Raw genomic sequence first — 17,209 nt, 5'->3', positions numbered from 1 at the left:
TTTCCCTGGTCTCTGTCTTTCAGCCTTTTTCAGATCGGTTTTGGCCCAAGGTCAGCCAGCTCCTGAACGTCGATCATGCCATAACCACATTGATGACTCAAGGACAAGCCTTTTCCTTTGAATACATAAATAACTTGCTTTATTGTGAGTCTGCCAAGCAGTTTGGAGAGAATGACTTGATAATGTAGCCTTTTGCTTATTACATAAGATGGACTCTAAAATCGACTCTGATTAGTATTGGGGGGTTTGGAATAAGGTTGGGGGGGGGGACAGGCTTGATTTTTTCACACCTTTGTTTCTAACAACTTTATTTCTTGGCCACAGACTCTGCTAAAAGTGAGAATTTATTAGTCTAAAAAAACATGCTTTTTTTTTTTTCTGTCTCCAAAAAGCACCAATTGTGTGTGTATATCAACTTAAGAAGGTTTTTAAAAAGCATGTATGTTTTTATTGATTTTTTTTTTCAGAGAAAAAAGAAGAGGGGGAAAGAGAGAAACATTGATTGTTTGCTTCCATGCATCCCAACAGGGGATCGAACCTGTGGAAAGAGAGAGAGAAACATCATCGAACACTGCCTTCCGCACAAACCCCAGTCAGGAGAGCAGGGATCGAGCCCGCAGTCTAAGTATGTGCCCCGACACAGAATCAAACTGGTGACGTTTAGGTGCCGGGGGTAACCCTCAACCAACGGAGCCACAGCAGCCAGGGCTCAACTTAGGAAGCTTTACAAAATTAAGTGAAAAAGTCACAAGTGTTGATACATTTGCTCATGCTTATGCAAACAGTATGAACTTAGAAACACCAGTCGTTATGAACTGTAACTTCTAATTGTGTGCAATAGAAACTGGGTTTATGTTTAACACATGCACCTAGTTAATACCACATTTATATTTTGTATACTTATAACTACACACAGTGGCACATAAAATGGGTTAAAAGAGGAGTCTTTATTTCTAGATTCTTTGAGAATGTGATTATTTATAACTTGTGTCTTTAACATTTAAGAGAGCCTTAGGTTGCTTGATACCCAATACCATGACTTAGATTAGATGCAGATATCCTAAATAAGCCACAAATACTTGAGTGCAGAATTAAGTGGATAATATGCCTATAATCTTGACAAATTAAACAAGAAAAACAGCACAGGTTTAATTTCAGAGTAATATTTTTGAAATAAATTATTTTTAATAGTTACCTCAAATCACTTTACCCATTGTATTAATTCAAAGGAGAATAAAGGGGGAAAAAATCATCTTGGACTGGTGACAGATTCATTAGCCTTCTGAAAATGAGAATAAAAAACCTTTGACAAATTAAATGACAGGAACTAGGATAAATAAGGTCCAAACTTTGTAGATGTCACAGTAGATAGTCATGGCAACATTTGATGTCTATAATTGAGAGTTCAAAAAAACTTTAGTATCTTGATCCAATATTTATATATTTTTATCACTGGAAAGAAACTGTTATTAATTTTTTAAAAACTACTCAATTTGACTATCAGATGATATCATATGATATAATTTATTGTCTTTTTACTAGACACCCTTTACTCTGCTAGCAGAAAATTCTTTTCAACTCTATTAGCTTTCTTTCACTTTTTCCCAGATCTAACAGGAGTCATCATTTTGCTGCATTATGCAATAAATTCATAAATACTAACAGTGGAAAAAACTAAACAGGAAAAATCCACTGTTTATTCCTCATCTCCAGTTTCCCAATACTTCCTCAGGGGATCAATTGTGAAATGATTAGACCCATGAGGAGTGAGACGGAGAGCTAATCACTGACCTGGCCAAGCACCTGAAGATAATACTGTCTTCTTATTCTATAAGGAAACATTTAAATTTGTATAAATAGACAACTTATTGTTTTACCTTAATGCAAAATATGTTAGCAGTTAGCAATTGTTTGTTATACTAGTCAACTGACATCTGTTAATGATGAGGTTCTGGCATCCCATCCTCCTCCCTGAGTAATTCTGAGGAAAGGGAGCCAGAATAGTAGAGTAGAGGTCACCCCAGAATAGCCCTGAGACTGCAGCTCTGGGCAGAACAACCACAGGCAAAGCTATGAGGCAAGCAGAGTTTCACACACACCTGTACAAGTGGCTGTGATATGCTAAACATTATGTTTAAAGATGAACAAGATGCACTTCCTGCCCAAAGAAATTTATAAATTTTAGCTTCCTTCTCCTGACTTTTTCCCCTCTTACCTTTAAACACCCCATATATCCAGTATCCCGGTACTCCTGGTTCTCTGCTCTTTTGATTCTCTTCCTCTTAGTAAAAAAAATCTTCCTAATTAGCTACCAGTACATGTTGTCAAGAAATTGATCATTAAATCATACTAACATGTAAAACACTGTAATGGCTTAATTTACAGTATTCTACTACCTTTCTGAGAGGTGTTTGCATTTTAAGAAAAAGAAATCTCTTAATCTAAAGCAGTGAAATTAATGGTAGAACTCTAGGCATTCATGAAGCAATAGTGGAAACTTTCCCCCAAGTATATGTAATGTCCCAAGGTTTGCTACACATGAGTAAGACTAAGCCTGACTTTGAATTCTGAATGCTTGGTTCCATTTCAGATAATGATCTCTAGCAAATCAAGTCAATTATGTTTGTGTGTGTATCAGTATAATTAAACCAAAATCTTTTAGGTAGTAGGACACATTTCTCCCTTAGTCTGTAATTAAATAAAAGTTTTCTTGGATTTTAAAGTTTATTCTATTATTCACTTATTAATTCAACAAACATGTTGAATTAATGTCATACTGTTAAGAAAAACTAAAAATTTCTATTGGCGTTAATAACACAAAACATTGCCGTAACCAGTTTGGCTCAGTGGATAGAGCGTTGGCCTGCAGACTGAAAGGTCCCAGGTTCGATTCCAGTCAATGGCATGTACCTGGGTTGCAGGCACATCACCAGTAGGAGGTTTGTAGGATGCAGCTGATCAATGTTTCTCTCTCATTGATGTTTCTAACTCTCTATCCCTCTCCCTTTCTCTCTGTAAAAAATCAATACAATATATTAAAAAAATAACACAAAACATGGATATATTTGCAGAAAATTATATAACTCAACTGAGAAACATAACAGACTTGGCTCGTATTTAATATTATAGACATGTTAGTTCTCCCCAAATGTATCCATAAATTTAACACAATCCCAACATTTGGGATTTGATAAAATGATTCTAAATTTCACCAATAAGAATAAATATGCAAAAATAAATAGAAACATTCCAAAAAAGAAAGTATGAGGAGAGCTTGCCTTACTAGGTATATAATTATAGTAATTAAAACCAGGAATAGCCGAAACCGGTTTGGCTCAGTGGATAGAGCGTTGGCCTGCGGACTGAAAGGTCCCGGGTTTGATTCCGGTCAAGGGCATGTACCTTGGTTGTGGGCACATCCCCAGTAGGAGATGTGCAGGAGGCAGCTGATTGATGTTTCTCTCTCATCGATGTTTCTAACTCTCTATCTCTCTCCCTTCCTCTCTGTAAAAAAATCAATAAAATATATTTTTAAAAAAAACAACAACAAAAAAAACAGGAATGGACAATTCAGAGAATTAAAACAATATATGGACAGACACCAATATGTATGTGAGTAATGTGAAAAAAATTGAAGAAAAACTGTAAAAACCAAAACAAAAAAGCAAAATAAACAGAAATCTAAAAGGAAAAAAGCAAATCTGAAAAAATATTTCATATCCTAATATATAAAGAGCTAGGGTCTGCCACACGACCAAAATGACCGGACGATGACCGGGGCTGTAGGCCCCGGGCTGCTGGGGCATGGCGGCGGAAAGGGTCTGTGGACAACCAGGCCGGCAGGGCGGGCAGTGAGGGGTGACCAGGCCAGCAGGAGAGGGCAGTTAGGGGCGATCAGGCTGGCAGGCAGAGAGGTTAGGGGCAATCAGGCAGGCAGGCAGGTGAGCGGTTAGGAGCCAGCAGTGCCAGATTTCGAGAGGGATGTCCGACTGCCAGTCTTAGTCCCGATCCCACAAGATCGGACATCCCCCAAGGGGTCCCCGATTGGAGAGGGTGCAGGCTGGGCTGATGGAACCCCCCCATGCACGAATTTCATGCACCAGGCCTATTATATATATCAGACAGGGTTAATAAGTTTATATAAATAATTATTTTTATTCTTTCTATTATTTTACTTTTTTCCAATTGTTAGGAACAGAAACAGAACACTGGAAACTAATTCTAATTATAAGAAATATTAGTCATGCTCTGTTAACCATGATGGTTCTGTTCTGATTAGAGAAAGCACATTCTAACCTCTCTGGGAGTTGTACTTCTTGGGACATGGGAGCTAACATTGGTGTGCAGCCCATCCTCCTTTCCTGAGAACTGCCTGTCATTATGGAAAGATTTACAACTTCATGGGCGAAACAATCTAATCCAGGAGACACATGCTCTTTACAACCCCAGCCCCCATTACCTGTAATCTGGTCCTGGGGCACCCGGAGGCACCCACCTTCTGTGACCCCTCCTCCCAGCCCACATGACTTATAACCTGTAATGATTATCCTATGCCCACTTTCCCATACCTGTAATTCCTACTTTCCCGCATAATCTTTGTCCTTCTACCCAATATAAGCATCTGGATTATGGTGGGGGTAGAGCAGATTTTTGTGGATGACCTGCTGCTCCCCATACTGCCAGCAGTATTGGAATATATGATTCAACCCTGTCTCTGCTTAATTGGCTAAAATAGTGACAGGCAACCTGCACCCCTTGGTTGTCTGGTACACAATTACAGTTGACATTTAATTGTATATTAGTTTCAGGTGTACAACATGGCGGGAAGTTTATATAATTTACAAAGTGATCCCCTGATAAGTCTAATACCCTTTTGGTGCTATGCAGCGTTATTTGAATATTATTGTCTGCATTCCCTATGGTATACTTTACACCCCTGTGACTATTCTGTAATTCCCAATTAGTACTTCTAAATGCCTTTATCTTTTTCATCCAACCCCCTAACTTCCTTCCCATCTGGCAACCATCAGTTTGTTCTCTGTATCTATGAGTCTGTTTCTGTTTTGTTTGTTCATTTATTTTGTTTTGTTTTTAGATTCCACATATAACTGAAATCATATGGTAAGTTGTCTTTCTCTGTCTGAGTTATTTCACTTAACATAATATCCTCTAGGTCAATCCATGCTGTTGCAAATGGTAAGGTTTCATTATTTTTTATGATCAAGTAATATTCCATTGCATATACTTACCACCATTTCTTTATCCATTCCTCTATCAATGGACACTTAAGTTGCCTCCATATGTTAGCTATTGTAAATATCTTTTTGAATTAGTAGTTTGGATTTCCTTGAATAAAGACTCAGAAGTGGAATTGCTGAGTCATAAGTTAATTCTATTTTTTAATTTTTTGAGGAACTTCCATACTGTTTTCCATAGTGGCCACACCAATTTGCAATCCCACCAGCAGTGTACAGGAGTTCCCTTTTCTCCACATCCTCCCCAACACTTATTGTATGTTGATTTATTGGTGATAGCCATTCTGATGGGTGTGAGGTGATATCTGGTGGTTTTAATTTGCATTTCTCTGATGATTAGTGATCTTGAGCATATTTTCATATTCTATAGCATCTTTCCTCTTTGGAGAAATGTATATTCAGGTCCCCTACACATTTTTTTAATTGGATTGGTATTTTGGTTTTTTGGGGGGTGTTAAGTTGTATGAGTTCTTTATAAATTTTGGATATTAATCCCTTATCAGATGTATCATTGGCAAATATGTTCTTCCATTCAGTAGATTGTCTTTTTGTTTTGTTGATAGTTTCCTTTGTGATGCAAAAATTTTTAGTTCACTGTAGTCTCATTTGTTTTGTTTTGTTTTTCTTTTGTTGCCCTTGCCTGAGGAGCTATATCAGAAAAAATAAACCTAAGAAAATGTCAGAAAGTTTACTGCCTGTTTTCTCCTAGGAGTTTTATGGTTTTGGGTGTTCTTTTTGAGTATTTAATTTTGAGCTTATTCTTGTATATGGTGCAAGAAAGTGGCCTAGTTTCATTTTTTTTGCATGTATCTGTCTAGTTTTCCCAGCCCCATTTATTGAATAGACTGTCTTTATACATTCTATAGCTTTTCCCTCTTTATCATAGATTAATTGATCATATAGGCTTGGGTCTATTCCGGGGCTCTCTTATCTGTTTTACGCTAGTACCATGATAGTTTTGTTTGTTTATTTGTTTGTTAATTCTCACTGTGGCATATTGATTTTCAGATAGAGTGAGAGTGAGGGAGGAGGAGGAGGAGGAGGAGGTGGTGGAGGAGGAGGAGGAGGAACAGGAGGAGAAACCAATGTGACATCTATTGGTTGTCTCCTACATGAGCTCCGACAGGCTGGGATGGAATCTGCAACCCAGGTACATTCCCCTGACTTGGAATCTAACCCTTAACCCTTCAATCCGAGGGCTAATGCTCTATCCACTGAACAAAACCGGCTAGGGCACTTTTTTATATTATGTTTATAACCAGGATAAAACCTGGCTATAAAAAGAAAAATTATACCACTAAAAAACATATGAGACAGCATTTGGCTTAGGTCTTACTGTTAAATGGTGGATTATTGCTCCTATGATCTCTGTCTTTTCGCAGTCTGCAAATTAAAGTTAATATACTCTATCTTTGTAACTCAAAATATGAGCTATAATATCAATATAATTATTATATAATATATATCTATATATTTAAAGTGAATTGTGACTGCATTTAGGATTCCTGTTTTCAGATGAGATGAAGCTTAACTTTTGTGGTTTTATTGACTTAGATAATTATTTCTAATAAATGTAGCAACATCAGGACAAACTGAAGCTGCTGCAAGAGGAAGAGATTAAAAACCACAATCATTTCTTGCCTTTATTGTTATTACTGTAGGTGGTGAGATTGATTTTCTTTTTGCATGCAGAGAAGCGAGCTATAAATGAACCTTCCAAGGTGAACAGAGGGAGAATGTCTCTCCACGCCACCTTCTGCATTCTCTGGCTTCCACTTTGTTATGCTGCCTGGCTGCAAGGAGAAGGTCCTGGTATGTCCAATCAATTTTGGCTGAATTGGGGCGTTTGCTTGCATACCCTCACAGCCCTTCCATGCTCTTTCTCCTCTGGGAATGTATACTTGTCCACACTTAACCTCATTTTCCTTATAAAATCTGCTCTCAGAAATGTTGTCCTAAAGTGTTGCTTTGGCCCAAGGTGCAAACAGGGAACAAACCTTAAGGCAAAGTGAGGACTGGACTGACCAAGTCTGGGAGGTCTGTGGAACTTGACCTAATATCAGCTGAAGGGGAAAGCTCCCCTATCTCTACAGTCGTGGACATGTAGCAGTAGTAAAAAAAATTTTACTGTATAAATTGTGACCCTATGGGTGTGGGTGTTCTTTTATGCCTTTGTGGGTGTCTCCTCTATGTATCAGCCTTTGGCCTTGCTTTAATGTGCCTCTATTTATTTCTCTCTCTTCATTTTCGTCCTTTTTTCCTCTTTATTGACCATAATATTTAAAAAAGTGTTACTTTATCAAATAAATACATTTTCTATATATTTTATGTTAAGAGTGAAGCTCAGTTGTCACTTAATTAGAGGTTTGGGATCACCATACTTTACATTTCTTTATAGCACTTACCGCTAACTGTCATTGTCTTATGCATTTATTGGCTTATCTCTCTCAATAGAGTGCAAACTCCCTGAGAACTGGACACTTGGTCTTGTTCTCTGCTGTACCCCTATTGGGTCCACTCTGTTGCCACACCAGAATTTCTCCATTTACCCTGTCCCAATCCCAATCCCAATCCTTTCCCTTTCACTTAAAAGTAACCACATCTTTTTTTAAAAAATATATTTTATTGATTTTTTACAGAGAAGAAGGGAGAGGGATACAGAGTCAGAAACATCTATGAGAGAGATCAATCAGCTGCCTCCTGCACACCTCCCAGTGGGGATGTGCCCATAACCAAGGTACATGCCCTTAACCGGAATCGAACTTGGGACCCTTCAGTCCGCAGGCCGATGCTCTGCCGCTGAGCCAAACTGGTCCGGCAAGTAACCACATCTTGACTTTTATGGTCATTTCCTTGCTTTCTCTAAAGTTATATCACTGAGGTTGCATCTCTAAACCCTATAGTTTAACTTACTTTAAAAAATATAGACATCTTTTAAGTCTCTTCCAATTTTTCAAGCACCGCTCCATTCTCCTCTTTCCATATCTTTTTCTTTACAACTTAGTTCTGGAAGGAACTGAGTTGCTTGATTTGACTTGCAGAGTTTCCCACATCTAGATTTTTATTTTTATTTTTTGGTTAATCCTCACCCAAGGATATTTTTCCCATTGATTTTTAGAGAGTCAAACGGAGGGGGAGAGACAGACATGATATGAGAGAGACACATCGATTGGTTGCCTCCTGCATGTGCCCCAACTGGAGTCAGGGATTGAGCCTGCAACTGAGGTATTTGCCCTTGGCTGGAATCGAACCAGGACCCTTCAGTCTATGGGTCAACGCTCTATCCACTGAGCCAAACTGGGTAGGGCCCCATATCTAGATTTTGCTGATTGAATTCCCATGTGATTTATCTGGTTCTTATGTATTTTTTATAAATTAGTAATGGGATTATGGATTTGATCAGATTCAGGTGTAATTTTGAGACACACTTCTTTGCAGGTGGCTTGTAGGAGACATGTGTAGCTAATTGTTCCTTTGTGTGTGCTGTTGGCAGCCATTGATACATTAATTCATTAGGAGTTGCAAAATGGTGATATTTGAGTTTAATTATTCTTAATTTATTATTGGTGAAATACTTCCATAATGAAGCACTTCTCCTCAACTTCTACTTGTTTACTTTGAATAGGAAAGGCAGCATAAATGTTTGATAACAACACAATTTTAGATATAGAAAATATGAACAATAACTGTATAAAAATAAAAGAACTTTCCTGGCCGGGTAGCTCAGTTGGTTAGAGCATTGTCCCAATAGGCTAAGGTTGTGGGTTTGATCCCCAGAGAGGGTACATACAAAAATCAACCAAGAGTGCCTAAATAAGTGGAACAACAGAATAGATATTTCTCTCTCTCGCTCGCTCTCTCAAATCAATTAAAATAAAACAAAAGAACTTACTAACCATAGATCTACAATGAGAGATCTATTAAAAGCTGTATTTCAATAAGAACAATAAACCCAGAGAGAAGAAATTAAATGCAAGAATAAAAGTGAGCACAGAAATTGATAAATTAAGTGATAAATATAATTGACTATTACTTTAAACTATAATTTGAGGGTTAAAAAACAACCTGGGAGTACTTGAAAGGTTGTTAAAACATATTTAACTTTGTGTCTTGTTCAGGAGGAAGAAAAAAACCTTGAATAACTTAAGACTTTGTAGGAAAAATGTAGAGATAATATGCATGTTAAAAATTAGAAATACAATGCATAGGCTCGAAACCAACAAAGGAGGAGAAAAGAATATAGAAAATTTCATGAGTCCCAAAGAATTAAAAAGAAAAAAAGGAGTAAAAAGCAAAAAGGAAATAGTAAACAGAAGACCCAAATTAGATGGTAGAAATAAATCCAAAGATACCAGGATCCCTATGTGAGTTCATTGCATAGACCTCCTTTACTAAAAGATAAAAAAATATCCCATTCGATTAACAAGCAAATAAACAAAAACCATCCAGACATTTGAAACTCAAAGGAAAAATATGACAAGTACAAATGAAAAGAGAGAGTATGCAGAAGAATAATAGTATTTAATGTAATTAATAGCAAGCAAATGGAATTTAAGATTAAAAACATCATTTCGGATAAAAAATAAAACTCTTAGATAAAAAGAATAATTTACCAGAAGATAGAATAATCAAGAACCAAAGGATGATTAACCAAATTACAATCAAGTGGGAAGATCTTAACACCATTTAACTAATAGATCAAGCTGACCACAAGAAATGAAATTAGTGAGCTTAATTGAATGGATATATAACAAAGGGATCAGAACTTCCCACCTGGTGGGGCACCAGATATTGATCCCCTACCATACATCAATCAGAGCAGGCAGGGCTTGGGTCACTGAAGTCTGTGCACTATGATGATAGTCTACATTAACGCTAGTCATGAGAGGATGTGAAAGAAATGGGCACCCTCATGTATTGCTGGTGGGTGTTGAAATTATTGTAACCATTTTTGAAAAGCTATTTGGCTTTATCAAGGTTGAAAATATGCATATCTAGCAATTCCACTTGTAGGTATATACTGTAGAGAGACTCTTATGTATATGTGCAAGAACATTTGAATAAGATATTAAGATATGAATAAGAACACTTCTTGCAGCATTTTTTTTGAACCTGGGAAAAACTGGAAGTAACTTAAATGTGCATCAACAGGAAAATGGGTTTACTGAAATGAAATTCTAGATAGTTAATAAATGAACTAGAGTTACCATATAGACATGAGATAAATTAAAAACGTATTGTAAAGAGAAGAAAAAGGAGGTCACAGAATGATAAGTAGAATATAATAGCATGTAAAACGTAAAACATGCATGCACAGCAATAGCACAGGTCATTTATAGATACATATCATTATGGTAAAAATAGGAAAAATGTGTGGGAATGATATACTACATTTATAGAAAGGGAGAAAGATGCTTCCAATACTTTAGAAATAAAAGCGATGACTTATAGGGTGAGTACCATATTCTATCAATCTACTTTAGAATATGGGTAGGCTTACTTATGTGAAGTTTATACAAGTCTAAGAAAATAGCCTGTAGTTACTAGAATGGCACATGAAGGTGTCTGCTGCCAGTTTTCAGAATAACTGCAGTTTTATCATCAAGGCAATAATCTATATTCCCTGGGAAACCTGGCAAATGGGGAACCATGTGTTGGTTTTCCCCGAGGTGTCCTTCACTTCATTTGTGGTTTATAAATAGTACACTCATGTGAAGTCAGGTTTGCATGGCTTAGGTCGAATTAGTCAGTCAACAGCTGCACCTTTATTGAGTTATATCTGCAAGGCTCTGTAGAAAATTTAAAATAAATATGAAATATTTCCCCATACTCAGCCTTAAATCTAATTCTAGAGACAAGACAAACAGAGAATAATACAAAACCAAATGTGGACTAACTTGTATGCCATGTGTTATAAATGTAGAAAAGCTGGAGATCAGGATGAGCTCTGATAGCGGTTGATAGAGCTTCTGTGAAGTGAAGTCTCAGCTGGACTTTACTCTGGTGCAGAGATGGAATTTCTAAGCAAGGCTTTTCTTAGTTTGTGCTCCTGTTCCAGATGTGAGGAAGCTTCGTTCCCATCAACCATTGGTGCTGGATTGAAAAGCAGCTCAACTCATAAACATTGGTGTAGTGTGGTCTTTCCCTGCCCCAGCTCTCTACTAGGTTGAAAACCGAAATGAGAGTAAGGATCGGGCCATCCCTCTTTCTGTGTCCCTCAAAGTTTGATGTAACTTATGGCAAGTAGCAAAATGCCATTCAAACACGCAAAAGTAAAAATAAGAGCTTATTGAACACATACTGAGGTTTAGTAGATATGAATAGCCAGGATTCAAAGGGCCTATGCATTAGAAAGTCAAACTTGAAGTCTGTTCTCGAAATCTCTCCCATCCCTTTCTTCCCTTTGTGTCCTGTATTGTGTGGCTTCCTCTCTTCATGCCTCTTGAACTTATCTCAAAACAGCAGCCCTGCGCTATCAAAACTTTACATGCACATTCCTTTTGTTTGTGCAAATCCATTTCTTGGAATTTACACTCCAGATACACTCACACAAGTTTGCAAAAATAAATGTAGAAAGATCTTTGAAAAAAAAACCCAGAAGCCATCTAAATGTCCACCAATAAGGGATTACTTAAATAAATTATACTATATTTATGCACTGATATATGTGGTAGATATTACTGTGTTCACCAATGTTTCTTGATCCCTTCTCCTTCTGAGTGCAGGGAGGAATACCCTTCTCTGCCCCTTTAAGTTAGGCATGCCGATGTGATCCCCTTTGATCCCTGAAATTTGAGAAGCATTTTCAGAACCGATATGAGACCTCCATGCTCTCTTCTGGTGCAGCACTTGTAGAAACACACACTGGAGGGAGAGTCTTTAGACAGAAGCAGCCAAGGCACTGAGCCTTCATAGAGAGGACAGCAGACTTCACATACACAATAAACAAACATTTGTTGTGTAGACACACTGAGATTCTGGTCTTGTTTGTTATCATTAGCATAACCTAGATCATCCTGACTGATACAGTATATTGTGCAGCCAATAAAGCGAATGACATAGATATATATGTACTTGAATAGAAAATGTCCAGGATGTTAAGTGAAAAAGACAAGGGACATAACTTTATATAGAATTATTTGATTTGTGATTTTGTAAAAGTGTTATCTACAGAAAGACTGAGGAACTCTTCTATATCAAAAGAGTATAGGCTTAGAAATATTTTTAAACTGTAAAATACAGTGATCTCTGGGTAGGGGGATGAGTAGATGAAACTGGAATTCTAGGATAGGAAAAAGACTTTTACTTACCTTTGGGTACCCTTTTATTCCATTTGAATTCTCCAGGGATAGTCAATGTTGTTTTCAGACACAAAGCTTTGCAGTAATGTGTCTGGCAGTAATAGATAAAATTAACAAAGATGAATATTAAAAACCTAGCAACAGCTTTTTACCAAGATGCAATAATTGGCTAATAACTGCTATGGCGGGTGGCAATAGAGGTGAGTGTAGGAGCGGGCATGCTGTACATTACATTTGGAACAGTCCATTGGGAAAACAATCTGGCAGTTAGTTTCAAAAGAAAAAATATGCATATCTTTGCCCCGGTAATCTCACCCCCCCCAGGAGTCCTTAGAAATAAAGACACTAGTACATAAGAACAGGCATAAAAGACTTTTATTGCAGCATTTTCTGTAGTGACAAAAAATTGGAAGCAAAGTTATGCCCATCAATAGGGAAATAATTGATGTGGTATATCCACATCATAGACTATTAAGCAACATGGACTACTACATGCTTTTAAAAATGAGTGAGCTCTCTATCAGTTGACTTGGAGAGATTTCCATATTGTATTTTTACAAAAAGAGGAAATGCATAGAGTTTTATAACGATCCTTTTATTTTGTAAAACAGGGAAGAGTTAATACCCATGTGTTTATATGTTTACCTAATTAAGAGAGCAGGGAGAAGGTGTGCAAGGACACACAGAAGTTGTTAATTTGCTCAAAGTAAAGGAAAGGGGGTTACTGGGGAGAAGGAAAGAGAGAGGAGGTCAGCAAGATAGAGACAGAAGTAGGGCAATGGAAGTAAGCAATGATAAGCCTAGCACCAGAGCAGAGTGGGCTGATGTTTTGCAAGTAAAACTTTACATTTCTGAGAACTAACATATGTTTTTGTATCGCTTTTATGGAGCTCTGGTGGCATGGGTGTTTTACCTAAATTAGGGATGCATGCTGTATGTGCCAAGTCTAGCAATGCAAATTCTCTTCTGTAGAAAATTAAATAAACAGATTTTAATGTAGGCACTGAAACAAGGCCAAAACAGCAGTTCTTTTGAAACCTGGCAGTCTGCCTGTTGGTCATTATTTGCCATTCTTTCCCAAATAAATACTTCTAAAGAAATGGGACTCAAAAGCCAGAGGTAGATAATTTTTTTAAAAAAATTGATTTTAGAGAGAGAGGAAGAGAGAGAAACATTGATGTGAAAGAGAAACATCGATTGGTTGCCTCCTGCACATGTCCCAGGGATTGAACCTGCAAGCTGGGTATGTGCCCTGACCAGGAATTCCTGACCAGGAATTCAGTGCATGGGATGCTCCAATCAACTGAGCCACACCAGGTTGAGGTAGATAAACTTTAAGCCTTATATAATTTTGGAAACTGCAAATTTATGATTCACTTACCTCATTGTTATGAAAATAATGCTATCTATGGACCAAATGTAAAGAAATTAATAATCCATTTTTGCATATTAATACTAATATGGCTTGGGCTTTTTAAACATAAAAAAATGCATACATTATGTATTCCCAGTAAGTCCTTCATTGATTTGCATGAATTTTTTATATTGAAAGTTAGGAAAATTCCCTTTTAGAAGTCTTTTAGTAATAAAAACAAGGAAATTCATTTAAGTAAAATCAAGGGCATTTAATTTTTGCTTCAAAAAAAGAAATCTCTTAATAAGACTGTCTATATGTGCGATGAAATTTAATGTAGCAATGCTCTTCAAGGACATTTGCAGTCTTTGAGGGGACAAAGCTTTAGGACAAAGGAATAATATTCTTCAATGATATTTCCAACATTAATGAAAATCTGGGTTTAGTCCGTAGTGGGAGCAGGCAAAAAAGTAGAACCAAGAGAAGTGGGCCCGGTCCTTAACCCAGCACTACTTCTCAGAGCAACGAAGGCCAGATGTGGATTAGAACAATTACCAAAATCTCTTCAAATGTAATCTGATCTTTTATTTCTGTGTCTGTGACTCGGACAGTTGTAGCCCCTCACCCAACAACCCCCTTCCAATTTCACACCCCTCCTCAAGTTCTGGTTCTGCTTAGGACCATCCAGAACTGGGGGTTCCGACTTGGCCTCCTGGGTGCTGTTTGACTTGCCACACACTCTCTCAAATGACTTTGATCTGGAAACTCCCCTTCTCCTTTGCAGGCCTCGCATCAGCCCTAACAATGCTGACGGAAAGCTCCACGGCATGTGAAACTGTAACCTTGTTCTAATCCACACCTGGACTTTGCTTGCACAGTGGAATTGAAATGAAGCCTAAGTGAAGTGACTTTTGAAGGTTAAGGGTCCTCCTGGGAGGCACTGCCAAGGAGATGGTCAGGCTGGTGCTCAGTGTGTCTCCGGTCTATGGGAATTGGAGAGGCAGTGCCAAATGCTACATCTCAGCTCTCTTCCAGGCTTTCCTCTATGGCTGTTGACTCATTGTTTTTCTAAAGACGTGACTAATGTTAGCCAACTGTCTGATTCAGCTCTTCCCACTTGGACTTATGAGGCAGTTTTCTGCAGCTATCACATTTCATTCATGATATATTGATTTTGTTAGTGTAATTGGAGTGCTCTCAAGTTCTGCAGGTGTCAGAGGTCATTCTTGTTTAGGGCCAAAGTAGTGGGGCCTACGCTCCCCTCTCCACCCCCAGGTCACCCTCTGGCTTTGGACTGCTGTTCCACTCCTGCCAACCATCTGTTACTCTCTTACAACTTTTTTCATGTCACTCTTCTTTCCCAATAACCATGCACTCAAGATGTAGGTATAGACCGCTTCCTTGATTCCCCAAAGTACAAGACCAGACTTGGTGTATTAGTCAGGATTCAGGACTGCAAGAGGCAGACAAGATAGTGTCAAAGAGTAACAACACCATCAGTAAAAGAGAAAGTCCTGGCTGAGATAATGAAAAATCCAGGGGCTATGCATGGTTCAGTGCGCCATGGGATTCCAGGGCTCAAACAGTATGATCAGAACTATTGGTTTTTATTTTCATCTCTTACCCTGTTTCCTCTCTTTTGGCTCCCTTCTCAGGCAGGCTGTCGGACTGAGAAGGCACAGGATCTCCCGGCTATGTTCTTAGCACTACCACGCTGAGAAGAAAAAGGCAATTATGTCCCAATAAGTCCAGCAAATATCCTAGCATTGGCTCTTTTGAGCCTGGCTTGGGTTCTTAGCTTATCCCTTAAATAATCATTGTGACAAATGCTCTAAGAGTTGGGGGCTAGGGTGAAGGGGTTGGAGGTGAGGAATTAAACACACCCAAATGCATGAATGAGAGTGAGGAAGAAGTACGCCTGAAGGAAAATAGCTTCATGTTACCAGAGGGAAAATGGATACTGAGAAGAAGGAGAGGAAGAGGGAGAGGGGGCGTACCTTGGTTGTAGGCTCCTCCCCAGCCCTGGCCCTGGTTGGGGCGTGTGCAGGACTCAACCAATCAATGTTTCTCTCACATCAATGTTTCTCTGTCTTTCCCTCTCTCTTCCACTCTCTCTAAAAAAATCAATGGAATAATATCCTTGGCTGAGGGTTAACAAAAAAAAAAAAAAAAAAAGAAGGAATGAACTACTGATGCAACAACATGGAATACTCTATAAAAGCATTATGCTAGCCCTGGCCGGTATGACTCAGTGGTTAGAGCATAGGCCCAAGCACCAAAGCGTCATGGGTTTGATTCCCAGTCACAGGCACTAATCTGGGTTCCAGTTTTGATCCCCAGCCCCAGCTGGGGCACATGTGGGAGGCAACCAATTGATGTGTCTCCTTTGCATCAATGTTTCTCTCTCTCTATGTCTCTGTCTCTCTCTTGCATTGGTGTTTCTCTCTCTCTCTCTCTCTCTCTCTCTCTCTCTCTCTCTCTCTCTCCTTCCCTCCCTATCCTTCTCCTTCCCTCCTTCCCTTCCATTATTTCTCAAAAAAAAAAAATCCAGTGGAAAAATATCCTTGGGTGAGGATTAACAAAAAAACAAACAAAAAAACAAAAGAGAGGAAGGCCTGGCTGGTGTCGCTCAGTGGTTGAGCATCGACCTATGAACCAGGAGATCACAGTACAATTCCTGGTCAGGACACATACCTGGGTTGTGGGCTTGATCCCCAGTAGAGAGCATACAGGAGGCAGCCAATCTATGATTCTTTCCTATGATTGATGTTTCTATCTCTCCCTCTCCCTTCTTCTCTAAAATCAATAAAATATATTTTTTTAAAAGAAAAAAATTTTTTTTAATCAAGAGAGAGAAAGTCCTTTCTTCCTGCTCCTTCTCCCGTTAACATTATAATCTCCTTTCAGCTTCACTCAAAGAAAGAGAAAATTTTGCACATTTCCACAGAGCTATTTACCTTCTAATTTTCTCAGACTCTTCAGTCTGTAATTATTTCAGGCCTTTTATTTTATACTAGAGGCCCGGTGCACTAATTCATGCACTGGTGGGTCCCTTGGCCTGACCTGCGCACTCTTGCAATCCAGGACCCCTCGGGGGATGTTGGACTGCTGGTTTCGGCCCAATCTCTGCAGACCAGGCCAAGTGACCCCACTGGTGCATGAATCCATGCACCAGGCCTTAGTATAGCTATATTAGGCTTACTTTTTTCTACATTTGTTTTTTTCTCTTTTCACTGTACACCCTAAGAATAGGAACACCTATGTAGCTTTAGAGTCAACCATATGAAGACCTAAGCAAC

At 38.4% G+C, this 17,209-nt stretch overlaps 1 protein-coding gene across 2 annotated transcripts in view; it reads left to right on the top strand.

Annotated features, from left to right (window-relative positions):
- Positions 1–17,209, top strand: part of DCP2 (decapping mRNA 2) — an 82,453-nt gene that overhangs the window by 6,733 nt on the left and 58,511 nt on the right. The window contains exon 2 of one of the 2 annotated variants that reach the window (XM_015558459.1): positions 6,948–7,067. The gene's annotated coding sequence lies outside the window, so the exon portion shown is untranslated. Of the gene's footprint in view, positions 1–6,934; positions 7,068–17,209 lie in introns of those variants that run through there. The other variant, XM_015558458.1, reaches the window with a different exon arrangement.

Source organism: Myotis davidii, unplaced genomic scaffold (genome assembly GCF_000327345.1).
Source record: "Myotis davidii unplaced genomic scaffold, ASM32734v1 scaffold130, whole genome shotgun sequence".
NCBI classification, from domain to species: domain Eukaryota; kingdom Metazoa; phylum Chordata; class Mammalia; order Chiroptera; family Vespertilionidae; genus Myotis; species Myotis davidii.
The sequence above is the reverse complement of the archived record's forward strand: the minus strand, read 5'-3'. Positions and strand labels throughout refer to the sequence as shown.